Consider the following 14884-nt stretch of genomic DNA (forward strand, 5'->3'; position numbering starts at 1 on the left):
AACAACATTTAGAGTAAATTAATGGTCATGCGAGAACCTTTGATTTTTCATGCAAACCGATCGATGACCTGCGTCCTGATGAAATTGCTCTGAGTTGACCAAAATGGTCAGTTTTGAAAATTTCGATCTTTCAACTAATTTTGACTTTCAGAGGTGGATCATCCCTTTTGGAGCTAAAATGAGCATCTTTATCTTCATTTTCATGCTTCTAGGGAGCCAAAACTCAAGATTTGGCTCATGGGTAAAAGTGACTTAAAAGGACCCAAATGCTCACTTCGAGGGCTTAAAACGTGTTTATTCATGGCGGGAAGAGATGTAAACAACATTTAGAGTAAATGTATGTTCATGCGAGAACCTTCAATTTTTCATGCAAAACAATCGATGACCCGCACCCAGATGAAATTGCTCTGAGATGACCAAAATGCTACGTTTTGAAAATTTCCATCTTTCAACTGATTTTGACTTTTAGAGGTGGATCATCCCTTTTGGAGCTAAAATGAGCATCTTTATCGTCATTTTCATGCTTCTAGGGAGCCAAAACTCAAGATTTGGCTCATGGTTAAAAGTGACTTAAAAGGACCCAAATGCTCACTTCGAGGGCTTAAAACGTGTTTATTCACTGCGGGTAGAGATATAGACAACATTTAGAGTAAATTCATGTTCATGCGAGAACGTTTAATTTTTCATGCAAAACAATCGATGACCCGCGACCTGATGAAATTGCTCTGTGTTGACCAAAATGGTCAGTTTTGAAAATTTCGATCTTTCAACTAATTTTGACTTTCAGAGGTGGATCATCCCTTTTGGAGCTAAAATGAGCATCTTTATCGTCATTTTCATGCTTCTAGGGCGCCAAAACCGAAGATTTTGCTCATGGTTTAAAGTTACTTAAAAGGACCCAAACACTCACTTCGAGGGCTTAAAACATGTTTATTCACTGTGGGAAGAGATATAAACAACATTTAGAGTAAATCAATGGTCATGCGAGAATCTTTGATTTTTCATGCAAAACGATCGATGACCCGCGTCCTGATGAAATTGCTCTGAGTTGATCAAAATGGTCCGTTTTGAAAATTTCCATCTTTCAACTAATTTGGACTTTCAGAGGTGGATCATCCCTTTTGGAGATAAAATGAGCATCTTTATCGTCATTTTCATACTTCTAGGGAGCCAAAACTCAAGATTTGGCTCATGGTTAAAAGTGACTTAAAAGGACCCAAATGCTCACTTTGAGGGCTTAAAAAGTGTTTATTCACTGCGGGAAGAGATATAAACAACATTTAGAGTAAATTAATGGTCATGCGAGAACGTTTGATTTTTCATGAAAACCGATCGATGACCCGCGTCCTGATGAAATTGCTCTGAGTTGATCAAAATGGTCCGTTTCGAAAATTTCCATCTTTCAACTAATTTTGACTTTCAGAGGTGGATCATCCCTTTTGGAGCTAAAATGAGCATCTTTATGATCATTTTCATGCTTCTAGAGAGCCAAAACTCAAGATTTGACTCATTGTTAAAAGTGACTTAAAAGGACCCAAATGCTCACTTCGAAGGCTTAAAACGTGTTTATTCTCTGCGGGAAGAGATACGAACAACATTTAGAGTAAATTCATGTTCATGCGAGAACCTTCGATTTTTCATGCAAAACGATCGATGACCCGCGACCTAATGAAATTGCTCTGAGTTGACCAAAATGGTCCATTTTGAAAATTTCCATCGTTCAACTAATTTTGACTTTCAGAGGTGGATCATCCCTTTTGGAGCTAAAATGAGCATCTTTATCGTCATTTTCATGCTTCTAGGGAGCCAAAACTCAAGATTTGGCTCATGGTTAAAAGTGACTTAAAAGGACCCAAATGCTCACTTTGAGGGCTTAAAAAGTGTTTATTCACTGCGGGAAGAGATATAAACAACATTTAGAGTAAATTAATGGTCATGCGAGAACGTTTGATTTTTCATGCAAACCGATCGATGACCCGCGTCCTGATGAAATTGCTCTGAGTTGATCAAAATGGTCCGTTTCGAAAATTTCCATCTTTCAACTAATTTTGACTTTCAGAGGTGAATCATCCCTTTTGGAGCTAAAATGAGCATCTTTATGATCATTTTCATGCTTCTAGGGAGCCAAAACTCAAGATTTGACTCATTGTTAAAAGTGACTTAAAAGGACCCAAATGCTCACATCGAAGGCTTAAAATGTGTTTATTCACTGCGGGAAGAGATACAAACAACATTTAGAGTAAATTCATGTTCATGCGAGAACCTTCGATTTTTCATGCAAAACGATCGATGACCCGCGACCTAATGAAATTGCTCTGAGTTGACCAAAATGGTTCATTTTGAAAATTTCCATCTTTCAACTAATTTTGACTTTCAGAGGTGGATCATCCCTTTTGGAGCTAAAATGAGCATCTTTATCGTCATTTTCATGCTTCTAGGGAGCCAAAACTCAAGATTTGACTCATGGTTAAATGTGACTTGAAAGGACCCAAATGCTCACTTTGAGGGCTTAAAACGTGTTTATTCACTGCGGGAAGAGATACAAACAACATTTAGAGTAAATTAATGTTCATGCGAGAACCTTCGTTTTTTCATGCAAAACGATCGATGACCCGCTACCTGATGAAATTGCTCTGAGTTGAACAAAATGGTCTGTTTTGAAAATGTCAATCTTTCAACTAATCTTGACTTTCAGAGGTGGATCGTCCCTTTTGGAGCTACAATGAGCATCTTTATCGTCATTTTCATGCTTCTAGGCTGCCAAAACTCAAGATTTGGCTCATGGTTTAAAGTGACTTAAAAGGACCAAAATCCTCACTTCGAGGGCTTAAAACGTGTTTATTCACTGCGGGTAGAGATATAAACAACATTTAGAGTAAATTCATGTTCATGCGAGAACGTTCAATTTTTCATGCAAAACAATCGATGACCCGCGACCTGATGAAATTGCTCTGTGTTGACCAAAATGGTCCGTTTTGAAAATTTCGATCTTTCAACTAATTTTGACTTTCAGAGGTGGATCATCCCTTTTGGAGCTAAAATGAGCATCTTTATCTTCATTTTCATGCTTCTAGGGAGCCAAAACTCAAGATTTGGCTCATGGTTAAAAGTGACTTAAAAGGAACAAAATGCTCACTTCGAGGGCTTAAATCATCCCTTTTGGAGCTAAAATGAGCATCTTTATCGTCATTTTCATGCTTCTAGGGCGCCAAAACCGAAGATTTGGCTCATGGTTTAAAGTGACTTAAAAGGAACCAAACGCTCACTTCGAGGGCTTAAGACGTGTTTATTCACTGCGGGAAGAGATATAAACAACATTTAGAGTAAATTAATGGTCATGCGAGAACCTTTGATTTTTCATGCAAAACGATCGATGACCCGCGTCCTGATGAAATTGCTCTGAGTTGATCAAAATGGTCCGTTTTGAAAATTTCCATCTTTCAACTAATTTTGACTTTCAGAGGTGGATCATCCCTTTTGGAGCTAAAATGAACATCTTTATCGTCATTTTCATGCTTCTAGGCTGCCAAAACTCAAGATTTGGCTCATGGGTAAAAGTGATTTAAAAGGACCCAAATGCTCACTTCGAGGGCTTAAAACGTGTTTATTCACTGCGGGTAGAGATATAAACAACATTTAGAGTAAATTCATGTTCATGCGAGAACGTTCAATTTTTCATGCAAAACAATCGATGACCCGCGACCTGAAGAAATTGCTCTGTGTTGACCAAAATGGTCCGTTTTGAATATTTCGATCTTTCAACTAATTTTGACTTTCAGAGTTGGATCATCCCTTTTGGAGCTAAAATTAGCATCTTTATCTCATTTTCATGCTTCTAGGGAGCCAAAACTCAAGATTTGGCTCATGGGTAAAAGTGACTTAAAAGGACCCAAATGCTCACTTCGAGGGCTTAAAACGTGTTTATTCATGGCGGGAAGAGATATAAACAACATTTAGAGTAAATTAATGTTCATGCGAGAACCTTCAATTTTTCATGCAAAACAATCGATGACCCGCACCCAGATGAAATTGCTCTGAGATGACCAAAATGCTACGTTTTGAAAATTTCCATCTTTCAACTGATTTTGACTTTTAGAGGTGGATCATCCCTTTTGGAGCTAAAATGAGCATCTTTATCATCATTTTCATGCTTCTAGGGAGCCAAAACTCAAGATTTGGCTCATGGTTAAAAGTGACTTAAAAGGACCCAAATGCTCACTTCGAAGGCTTAAAACGTGTTTATTCACTGCGGGAAGAGATACAAACAACATTTAGAGTAAATTAATGTTCATGCAATAACCTTCGATTTTTCATGCAAAACGATCGATGACCCGCGACCTAATGAAATTGCTCTGAGTTGACCAAAATAGTCCGTTTTGAAAATATCCATCGTTCAACTAATTTTGACTCTCAGAGGTGTATCATCCCTTTTGGACCTAAAATGAGCATCTTTATCATCATTTTCATGCTTCTAGGGTGCCAAAACTCAAGATTTGACTCATTGTTAAAAGTGACTTAAAAGGACCCAAATGCTCACTTCGAGAGCTTAAAACGTGTTTATTCACTGCGGGTAGAGATATAAACAACATTTAGAGTAAATTCATGTTCATGCGAGAACGTTCAATTTTTCATGCAAAACAATCGATGACCCGCGACCTGAAGAAATTGCTCTGTGTTGACCAAAATGGTCCGTTTTGAAAATTTCGATCTTTCAACTAATTTGGACTTTCAGAGTTGGATCATCCCTTTTGGAGCTAAAATGAGCATCTTTATCTTCATTTTCATGCTTCTAGGGAGCCAAAACTCAAGATTTGGCTCATGGTTAAAAGTGACTTAAAAGGACCCAAATGCTCACTTCGAAGGCTTAAAACGTGTTTATTCACTGCGGGAAGAGATACAAACAACATTTAGAGTAAATTAATGTTCATGCAATAACCTTCGATTTTTCATGCAAAACGATCGATGACCCGCGACCTAATGAAATTGCTCTGAGTTGACCAAAATAGTCCGTTTTGAAAATATCCATCGTTCAACTAATTTTGACTTTCAGAGGTGTATCATCCCTTTTGGACCTAAAATGAGCATCTTTATCATCATTTTCATGCTTCTAGGGTGCCAAAACTCAAGATTTGACTCATTGTTAAAAGTGACTTAAAAGGACCCAAATGCTCACTTCGAGAGCTTAAAACGTGTGTATTCACTACGGGAAGAGATATAAACAACATTTAGAGTAAATTAATGTTCGTGCGAGAACGTTCAATTTTTCATGCAAAACAATCGATGACCCGCGACCTGATGAAATTGCTCTGAGTTGACCAAAATGGTTCGTTTTGAAAATTTCGATCTTTCAACTAATTTTGACTTTCAGAGGTGGATCATCCCTTTTGGAGCTAAAATGAGCATCTTTATCTTCTTTTTCATGCTTCTAGGGAGCCAAAATTCAAGATTTGGCTCATGGTTTAAAGTGACTTAAAAGGACCCAAATGCTCACTTCGAGGGCTTAAAACGTGTTTATTCATGGCGGGAAGAGATATAAACAACATTTAGAGTAAATTAATGTTCATGCGAGAACCTTCAATTTTTCATGCAAAGCAATCGATGACCCGCACCCAGATGAAATTGCTCTGAGATGACCAAAATGCTACGTTTTGAAAATTTCCATCTTTCAACTGATTTTGACTTTCAGAGGTGAATCATCCCTTTTGGAGCTAAAATGAACATCTTTATCGTCATTTACATGCTTCTAGGCTGCCAAAACTCAAGATTTGGCTCATGGTTAAAAGTGACTTAAAAGGACCAAAATGCTCACTTCGAGGGCTTAAAGCATCCCTTTTGGAGCTAAAATGAGCATCTTTATCGTCATTTTCATGCTTCTAGGGCGCCAAAACCGAAGATTTGGCTCATGGTTTAAAGTGACTTAAAAGGACCCAAACGCTCACTTCGAGGGCTTAAAACGTGTTTATTCACTGCGGGAAGAGATATAAACAGCATTTAGAGTAAATTAATGGTCATGGGGGAACCTTTGATTTTTCATGCAAAACGATCGATGACCCGCGTCCTGATGAAATTGCTCTGAGTTGATCAAAATGGTCCGTTTCGAAAATTTCCATCTTTCAACTAATTTTGACTTTCAGAGGTGGATCATCCCTTTTGGAGCTAAAATGAGCATCTTTATGATCATTTTCTTGCTTCTAGGGAGCCAAAACTCAAGATTTGGCTCATAGTTAAAAGTGACTTAAAAGAACCAAAATGCTCACTTCGAGGGCTTAAAACGTGTTTATTCACTGCGGGAAGAGATATAAACAACATTTAGAGTAAATTAATGTTCATGCGAGAACGTTAAATTTTTCATGCAGAACAATCGATGACCCGCGACCTTCTGAAATTGCTCTGAGTTGACCAAAATGGTCCGTTTTGAAAATTTCGATCTTTCAACTAATTTTGACTTTCAGAGGTGAATCATCCCTTATGGAGCTAAAATGAACATCTTTATCGTCATTTTCATGCTTCTAGGCTGCCAAAACTCAAGATTTGGCTCATGGTTTAAAATGACTTAAAAGAACCCAAATGCTGACTTCGAGGGCTTAAAACGTGTTTATTCACTGCGGGAAGAGATATAAACAGCATTTAGAGTAAATTAATGGTCATGGGGGAACCTTTGATTTTTCATGCAAAACGATCGATGACCCGCGTCCTGATGAAATTGCTCTGAGTTGATCAAAATGGTCCATTTTCGAAAATATCCATCTTTCAACTAATTTTGACTTTCAGAGGTGGATCATTCCTTTTGGAGCTAAAATGAGCATCTTTATCATCATTTTCATGCTTCTAGGGAGCCAAAACCCAAGATTTGGCTCATGGGTAAAAGTGACTTAAAAGGACCCAAATGCTCACTTCGAGGGCTTAAAACGTGTTTATTCACGGCGGGAAGAGATATAAACAACATTTAGAGTAAATTAATGTTCATGCGAGAACCTTCAATTTTTCATGCAAAACGATCGATGACCCGCGACCTGATGGAATTGCTCTGTGTTGACCAAAATGGTCCGTTTTGAAAATTTCGATCATTCAACTAATTTTGACTTTCAGAGGTGGATCATCCCTTTTGGAGCTAAAATGAGCATCTTTATCTTCATTTTCATGTTTCTAGGGAGCCAAAACTCAAGATTTGGCTCATAGTTAAAAGTGACTTAAAAGGACCCAAATGCTCACTTCGAAGGCTTAAAACATGTTTATTCACTGTGGGAAGAGATATAAACAACATTTAGAGTAAATCAATGGTCATGCGAGAACCTTTGATTTTTCATGCAAAACGATCGATGACCCGCGTCCTGATGAAATTGCTCTGAGTTTATCAAAATGGTCCGTTTTGAAAATTTCCATCTTTCAACTAATTTTGACTTTCAGAGGTGGATCATCCCTTTTGGAGCTAAAATGAGCATCTTTATCATCATTTTCATGCTTCTAGGGAGCCAAAACTCAAGATTTGACTCATGGTTAAAAGTGACTTAAAAGGACCCAAATGCTCACTTTGAGGGCTTAAAACGTGTTTAATCACTGTGGGAAGAGATATAAACAACATTTAGAGTAAATTAATGTTCATGCGAGAACCTTCAATTTTTCACGCAAAACAATCGATGACCCGCACCCAGATGAAATTGCTCTGAGATGACCAAAATGCTACATTTTGAAAATTTCCATCTTTCAACTGATTTTGACTTTTAGAGGTGGATCATCCCTTTTGGAGCTAAAATGAGCATCTTTATCGTCATTTTCATGCTTCTAGGGAGCCAAAACTCAAGATTTGGCTCATGGTTAAAAGTGACTTAAAAGGACCCAAATGCTCACTTCGAGGGCTTAAAACGTGTTTATTCACTGCGGGTAGAGATATAAACAACATTTAGGGTAAATTCATGTTCATGCGAGAACGTTGAATTTTTCGTGCAAAACAATCGATGACCCGCGACCTGATGAAATTGCTCTGTGTTGACCAAAATGGTCCGTTTTGAAAATTTCGATCTTTCAACTAATTTGGACTTTCAGAGGTGGATCATCCCTTTTGGAGCTAAAATGAGCATCTTTATCGTAATTTTCATGCTTCTAGGGAGCCAAAACTCAAGATTTGGCTCATGGTTAAAGTGACTTAAAAGGACCAAAATGCTCACTTCGAGGGCTTAAAGCATCCCTTTTGGAGCTAAAATGAGCATCTTTATCGTCATTTTCATGCTTCTAGGGCGCCAAAACCGAAGATTTGGGTCATGGTTTAAAGTGACTTAAAAGGACCCAAACGCTCACTTCAAGGGCTTAAAACGTGTTTATTCACTGCGGGAAGAGATATAAACAACATTTAGAGTAAATTAATGGTCATGCGAGAACCTTTGATTTTTCATGCAAAACGATCGATGACCCACGTCCTGATGAAATTGCTCTGAGTTGATCAAAATGGTCCGTTTTGAAAATGTCCATCTTTCAACTAATTTTGACTTTCAGAGGTGGATCATCCCTTTTGGAGCTAAAATGAGCATCTTTATGATCATTTTCATGCTTCTAGGGAGCCAAAACTCAAGATTGGACTCATTGTTAAAAGTGATTTAAAAGGACCCAAATGCTCACTTCGAAGGCTTAAAACATGTTTATTCACTGTGGGAAGAGATATAAACAACATTTAGAGTAAATCAATGGTCATGCGAGAACCTTTGATTTTTCATGCAAAACGATCGATGACCCGCGTCCTGATGAAATTGCTCTGAGTTGATCAAATTGGTCCGTTTTGAAAATTTCCATCTTTCAACTAATTTTGACTTTCAGAGGTGGATCATCCCTTTTGGAGCTAAAATGAGCATCTTTATCATCATTTTCATGCTTCTAGGGAGCCAAAACTCAAGATTTGACTCATGGTTAAAAGTGACTTAAAAGGACCCAAATGCTACCTTTGAGGGCTTAAAACGTGTTTAATCACTGTGGGAAGAGATATAAACAACATTTAGAGTAAATTAATGTTCATGCGAGAACCTTCAATTTTTCATGCAAAACGATCGATGACCCGCAACCTGATGAAATTGCTCTGAGATGACAAAAATGCTACGTTTTGAAAATTTCCATCTTTCAACTAACTTTGACTTTTAGAGGTGGATCATCCCTTTTGGAGCTAAAATGAGCATCTTTATCATCATTTTCATGCTTCTAGGGAGCCAAAACTCAAGATTTGGCTCATGGGTAAAAGTGACTTAAAAGGACCCAAATGCTCACTTCGAGGGCTTAAAACGTGTTTATTCATGGCGGGAAGAAATATAAACAACATTTAGAGTAAATTAATGTTCATGCGAGAACCTTCAATTTTTCACGCAAAACAATCGATGACCCGCACCCAGATGAAATTGCTCTGAGATGACCAAAATGCTACGTTTTGAAAATTTCCATCTTTCAACTGATTTTGACTTTTAGAGGTGGATCATCCCTTTTGGAGCTAAAATGAGCATCTTTATCGTCATTTTCATGCTTCTCGGGAGCCAAAACTCAAGATTTGGCTCATGGTTAAAAGTGACTTAAAAGGACCCAAATGCTCACTTCGAGGGCTTAAAACGTGTTTATTCACTGCGGGTAGAAACAACATTTAGAGTAAATTCATGTTCATGCGAGAACGTTTAATTTTTCGTGCAAAACAATCGATGACCCGCGACCTGATGAAATTGCTCTGTGTTGACCAAAATGGTCCGTTTTGAAAATTTCGATCTTTCAACTAATTTGGACTTTCAGAGGTGGATCATCCCTTTTGGAGCTAAAATGAGCATCTTTATCGTAATTTTCATGCTTCTAGGGAGCCAAAACTCAAGATTTGGCTCATGGTTAAAAGTGACTTAAAAGGACCAAAATGCTCACTTCGAGGGCTTAAAGCATCCCTTTTAGAGCTAAAATGAGCATCTTTATCGTCATTTTCATGCTTCTAGGGCGCCAAAACCGAAGATTTGGGTCATGGTTTAAAGTGACTTAAAAGGACCCAAACGCTCACTTCGAGGGCTTAAAACGTGTTTATTCACTGCGGGAAGAGATATAAACAACATTTAGAGTAAATTAATGGTCATGCGAGAACCTTTGATTTTTCATGCAAAACGATCGATGACCCGCTTCCTGATGAAATTGCTCTGAGTTGATCAAAATGGTCCGTTTTGAAAATGTCCATCTTTCAACTAATTTTGACTTTCAGAGGTGGATCATCCCTTTTGGAGCTAAAATGAGCATCTTTATGATCATTTTCATGCTTCTAGGGAGCCAAAACTCAAGATTGGACTCATTGTTAAAAGTGACTTAAAAGGACCCAAATGCTCACTTCGAAGGCTTAAAACATGTTTATTCACTGTGGGAAGAGATATAAACAACATTTAGAGTAAATCAATGGTCATGCGAGAACCTTTGATTTTTCATGCAAAATGATCGATGACCCGCGTCCTGATGAAATTGCTCTGAGTTGATCAAAATGGTCCGTTTTGAAAATTTCCATCTTTCAACTAATTTTGACTTTCAGAGGTGGATCATCCCTTTTGGAGCTAAAATGAGCATCTTTATCATCATTTTCATGCTTCTAGGGAGCCAAAACTCAAGATTGGACTCATTGTTAAAAGTGACTTAAAAGGACCCAAATGCTCACTTCGAAGGCTTAAAACATGTTTATTCACTGTGGGAAGAGATATAAACAACATTTAGAGTAAATTAATGTTCATGCGAGAACCTTCAATTTTTCATGCAAAACGATCGATGACCCGCAACCTGATGAAATTGCTCTGAGATGACAAAAATGCTACGTTTTGAAAATTTCCATCTTTCAACTAACTTTGACTTTTAGAGGTGGATCATCCCTTTCGGAGCTAAAATGAGCATCTTTATCGTCATTTTCATGCTTCTAGGGAGCCAAAACTCAAGATTTGGCTCATGGTTAAAAGTGACTTAAAAGGACCCAAATGCTCACTTTGAGGGCTTAAAACGTGTTTGTTCACTGCGGGAAGAGATATAAACAACATTTAGAGTAAATTAATGGTCATGCGAGAACCTTTGATTTTTCATGCAAAACGATCGATGACCCGCGTCCTGATGAAATTGCTCTGAGTTGATCAAAATGGTCAATTTTGAAAATTTCCATCTTTCAACTAATTTTGACTTTCAGAGGTGGATCATCCCTTTTGGAGCTAAAATGAGCATCTTTATCATCATTTTCATGCTTCTAGGGAGCCAAAACTCAAGATTTGACTCATGGTTAAAAGTGACTTAAAAGGACCCAAATGCTCACTTTGAGGGCTTAAAACGTGTTTAATCACTGTGGGAAGAGATATAAACAACATTTAGAGTAAATTATTGTTCATGCGAGAACCTTCAATTTTTCACGCAAAACAATCGATGACCCGCACCCAGATGAAATTGCTCTGAGATGACCAAAATGCTACGTTTTGAAAATTTCCATCTTTCAACTGATTTTGACTTTTAGAGGTGGATCATCCCTTTTGGAGCTAAAATGAGCATCTTTATCGTCATTTTCATGCTTCTAGGGAGCCAAAACTCAAGATTTGGCTCATGGTTAAAAGTGACTTAAAAGGACCCAAATGCTCACTTCGAGGGCTTAAAACGTGTTTATTCACTGCGGGTAGAGATATAAACAACATTTAGAGTAAATTCATGTTCATGCGAGAACGTTGAATTTTTCGTGCAAAACAATCGATGACCCGCGACCTGATGAAATTGCTCTGTGTTGACCAAAATGGTCCGTTTTGAAAATTTCGATCTTTCAACTAATTTGGACTTTCAGAGGTGGATCATCCCTTTTGGAGCTAAAATGAGCATCTTTATCGTAATTTTCATGCTTCTAGGGAGCCAAAACTCAAGATTTGGCTCATGGTTAAAGTGACTTAAAAGGACCAAAATGCTCACTTCGAGGGCTTAAAGCATCCCTTTTGGAGCTAAAATGAGCATCTTTATCGTCATTTTCATGCTTCTAGGGCGCCAAAACCGAAGATTTGGGTCATGGTTTAAAGTGACTTAAAAGGACCCAAACGCTCACTTCGAGGGCTTAAAACGTGTTTATTCACTGCGGGAAGAGATATAAACAACATTTAGAGTAAATTAATGGTCATGCGAGAACCTTTGATTTTTCATGCAAAACGATCGATGACCCGCGTCCTGATGAAATTGCTCTGAGTTGCTCAAAATGGTCCGTTTTGAAAATGTCCATCTTTCAACTAATTTTGACTTTCAGAGGTGGATCATCCCTTTTGGAGCTAAAATGAGCATCTTTATGATCATTTTCATGCTTCTACGGAGCCAAAACTCAAGATTGGACTCATTGTTAAAAGTGACTTAAAAGGACCCAAATGCTCACTTCGAAGGCTTAAAACATGTTTATTCACTGTGGGAAGAGATATAAACAACATTTAGAGTAAATCAATGGTCATGCGAGAACCTTTGATTTTTCATGCAAAACGATCGATGACCCGCGTCCTGATGAAATTGCTCTGAGTTGATCAAATTGGTCCGTTTTGAAAATTTCCATCTTTCAACTAATTTTGACTTTCAGAGGTGGATCATCCCTTTTGGAGCTAAAATGAGCATCTTTATCATCGTTTTCATGCTTCTAGGGAGCCAAAACTCAAGATTTGACTCATGGTTAAAAGTGACTTAAAAGGACCCAAATGCTCACTTTGAGGGCTTAAAACGTGTTTATTCACTGTGGGAAGAGATATAAACAACATTTAGAGTAAATTAATGTTCATGCGAGAACCTTCAATTTTTCATGCAAAACGATCGATGACCCGCAACCTGATGAAATTGCTCTGAGATGACAAAAATGCTACGTTTTGAAAATTTCCATCTTTCAACTAACTTTGACTTTTAGAGGTGGATCATCCCTTTTGGAGCTAAAATGAGCATCTTTATCATCATTTTCATGCTTCTAGGGAGCCAAAACTCAAGATTTGGCTCATGGTTAAAAGTGACTTAAAAGGACCAAAATGCTCACTTCGAGGGCTTAAAGCATCCCTTTTGGAGCTAAAATGAGCATCTTTATCGTCATTTTCATGCTTCTAGGGCGCCAAAACCGAAGATTTGGGTCATGGTTTAAAGTGACTTAAAAGGACCCAAACGCTCACTTCGAGGGCTTAAAACGTGTTTATTCACTGCGGGAAGAGATATAAACAACATTTAGAGTCAATTAATGGTCATGCGAGAACCTTTGATTTTTCATGCAAAACGATCGATGACCCGCTTCCTGATGAAATTGCTCTGAGTTGATCAAAATGGTCCGTTTTGAAAATGTCCATCTTTCAACTAATTTTGACTTTCAGAGGTGGATCATCCCTTTCGGAGCTAAAATGAGCATCTTTATCGTCATTTTCATGCTTCTAGGGAGCCAAAACTCAAAATTTGGCTCATGGTTAAAAGTGACTTAAAAGGACCCAAATGCTCACTTTGAGGGCTTAAAACGTGTTTGTTCACTGCGGGAAGAGATATAAACAACATTTAGAGTAAATTAATGGTCATGCGAGAACCTTTGATTTTTCATGCAAAACGATCGATGACCCGCGTCCTGATGAAATTGCTCTGAGTTGATCAAAATGGTCAATTTTGAAAATTTCCATCTTTCAACTAATTTTGACTTTCAGAGGTGGATCATCCCTTTTGGAGCTAAAATGAGCATCTTTATCATCATTTTCATGCTTCTAGGGAGCCAAAACTCAAGATTTGACTCATGGTTAAAAGTGAATTAAAAGGACCCAAATGCTCACTTTGAGGGCTTAAAACGTGTTTATTCACTGCGGGAAGAGATATAAACAACATTTAGAGTAAATTAATGGTCATGCGAGAACCTTTGATTTTTCATGCAAAACGATCGATGACCTGCAACCTGATGAAATTGCTCTGAGATGACAAAAATGCTACATTTTGAAAATTTCCATCTTTCAACTAACTTTGACTTTTAGAGGTGGATCATCCCTTTTGGAGCTAAAATGAGCATCTTTATCGTCATTTTCATGCTTCTAGGGAGCCAAAACTCAAGATTTGGCTCATTGTTAAAAGTGACTTAAAAGGACCCAAATGCTCACTTCGAAGGCTTAAAACGTGTTTATTCACTGCGGGAAGAGATACAAACAACATTTAGAGTAAATTCATGTCCATGCGAGAAACTTCGATTTTTCATGCAAAACGATCGATGACCCGCGACCTAATGAAATTGCTCTGAGTTGACCAAAATGGTCCATTTTGAAAATTTCCATCTTTCAACTAATTTTGACTTTCAGAGGTGGATCATCCCTTTTGGAGCTAAAATGAGCATCTTTATGATCATTTTCATGCTTCTAGGGAGCCAAAACTCAAGATTGGACTCATTGTTAAAAGTGACTTAAAAGTACCCAAATGCTCACTTCGAAGGCTTAAAACATGTTTATTCACCGTGGGAAGAGATATAAACAACATTTAGAGTAAATCAATGGTCATGCGAGAACCTTTGATTTTTCATGCAAAACGATCGATGACCCGCGTCCTGATGAAATTGCTCTGAGTTGATCAAAATTGTCCGTTTTGAAAATTTCCATCTTTCAACTAATTTTGACTTTCAGAGGTGGATCATCCCTTTTGGAGCTAAAATGAGCATCTTTATCATCATTATCATGCTTCTAGGGACCCAAAACTCAAGATTTGACTCATGGTTAAAAGTGACTTAAAAGGACCCAAATGTTCACTTTGAGGGCTTAAAACGTGTTTATTCACTGCGGGAAGAGATATAAACAACATTTAGAGTAAATTAATGGTCATGCGAGAACCTTTGATTTTTCATGCAAAACGATCGATGACCCGCAACCTGATGAAATTGCTCTGAGATGACAAAAATGCTACATTTTGAAAA

The sequence above is a fragment of the Lissotriton helveticus genome, chromosome 9 (genome assembly GCF_964261635.1).
Source record: "Lissotriton helveticus chromosome 9, aLisHel1.1, whole genome shotgun sequence".
Lineage (NCBI taxonomy): Eukaryota > Metazoa > Chordata > Amphibia > Caudata > Salamandridae > Lissotriton > Lissotriton helveticus.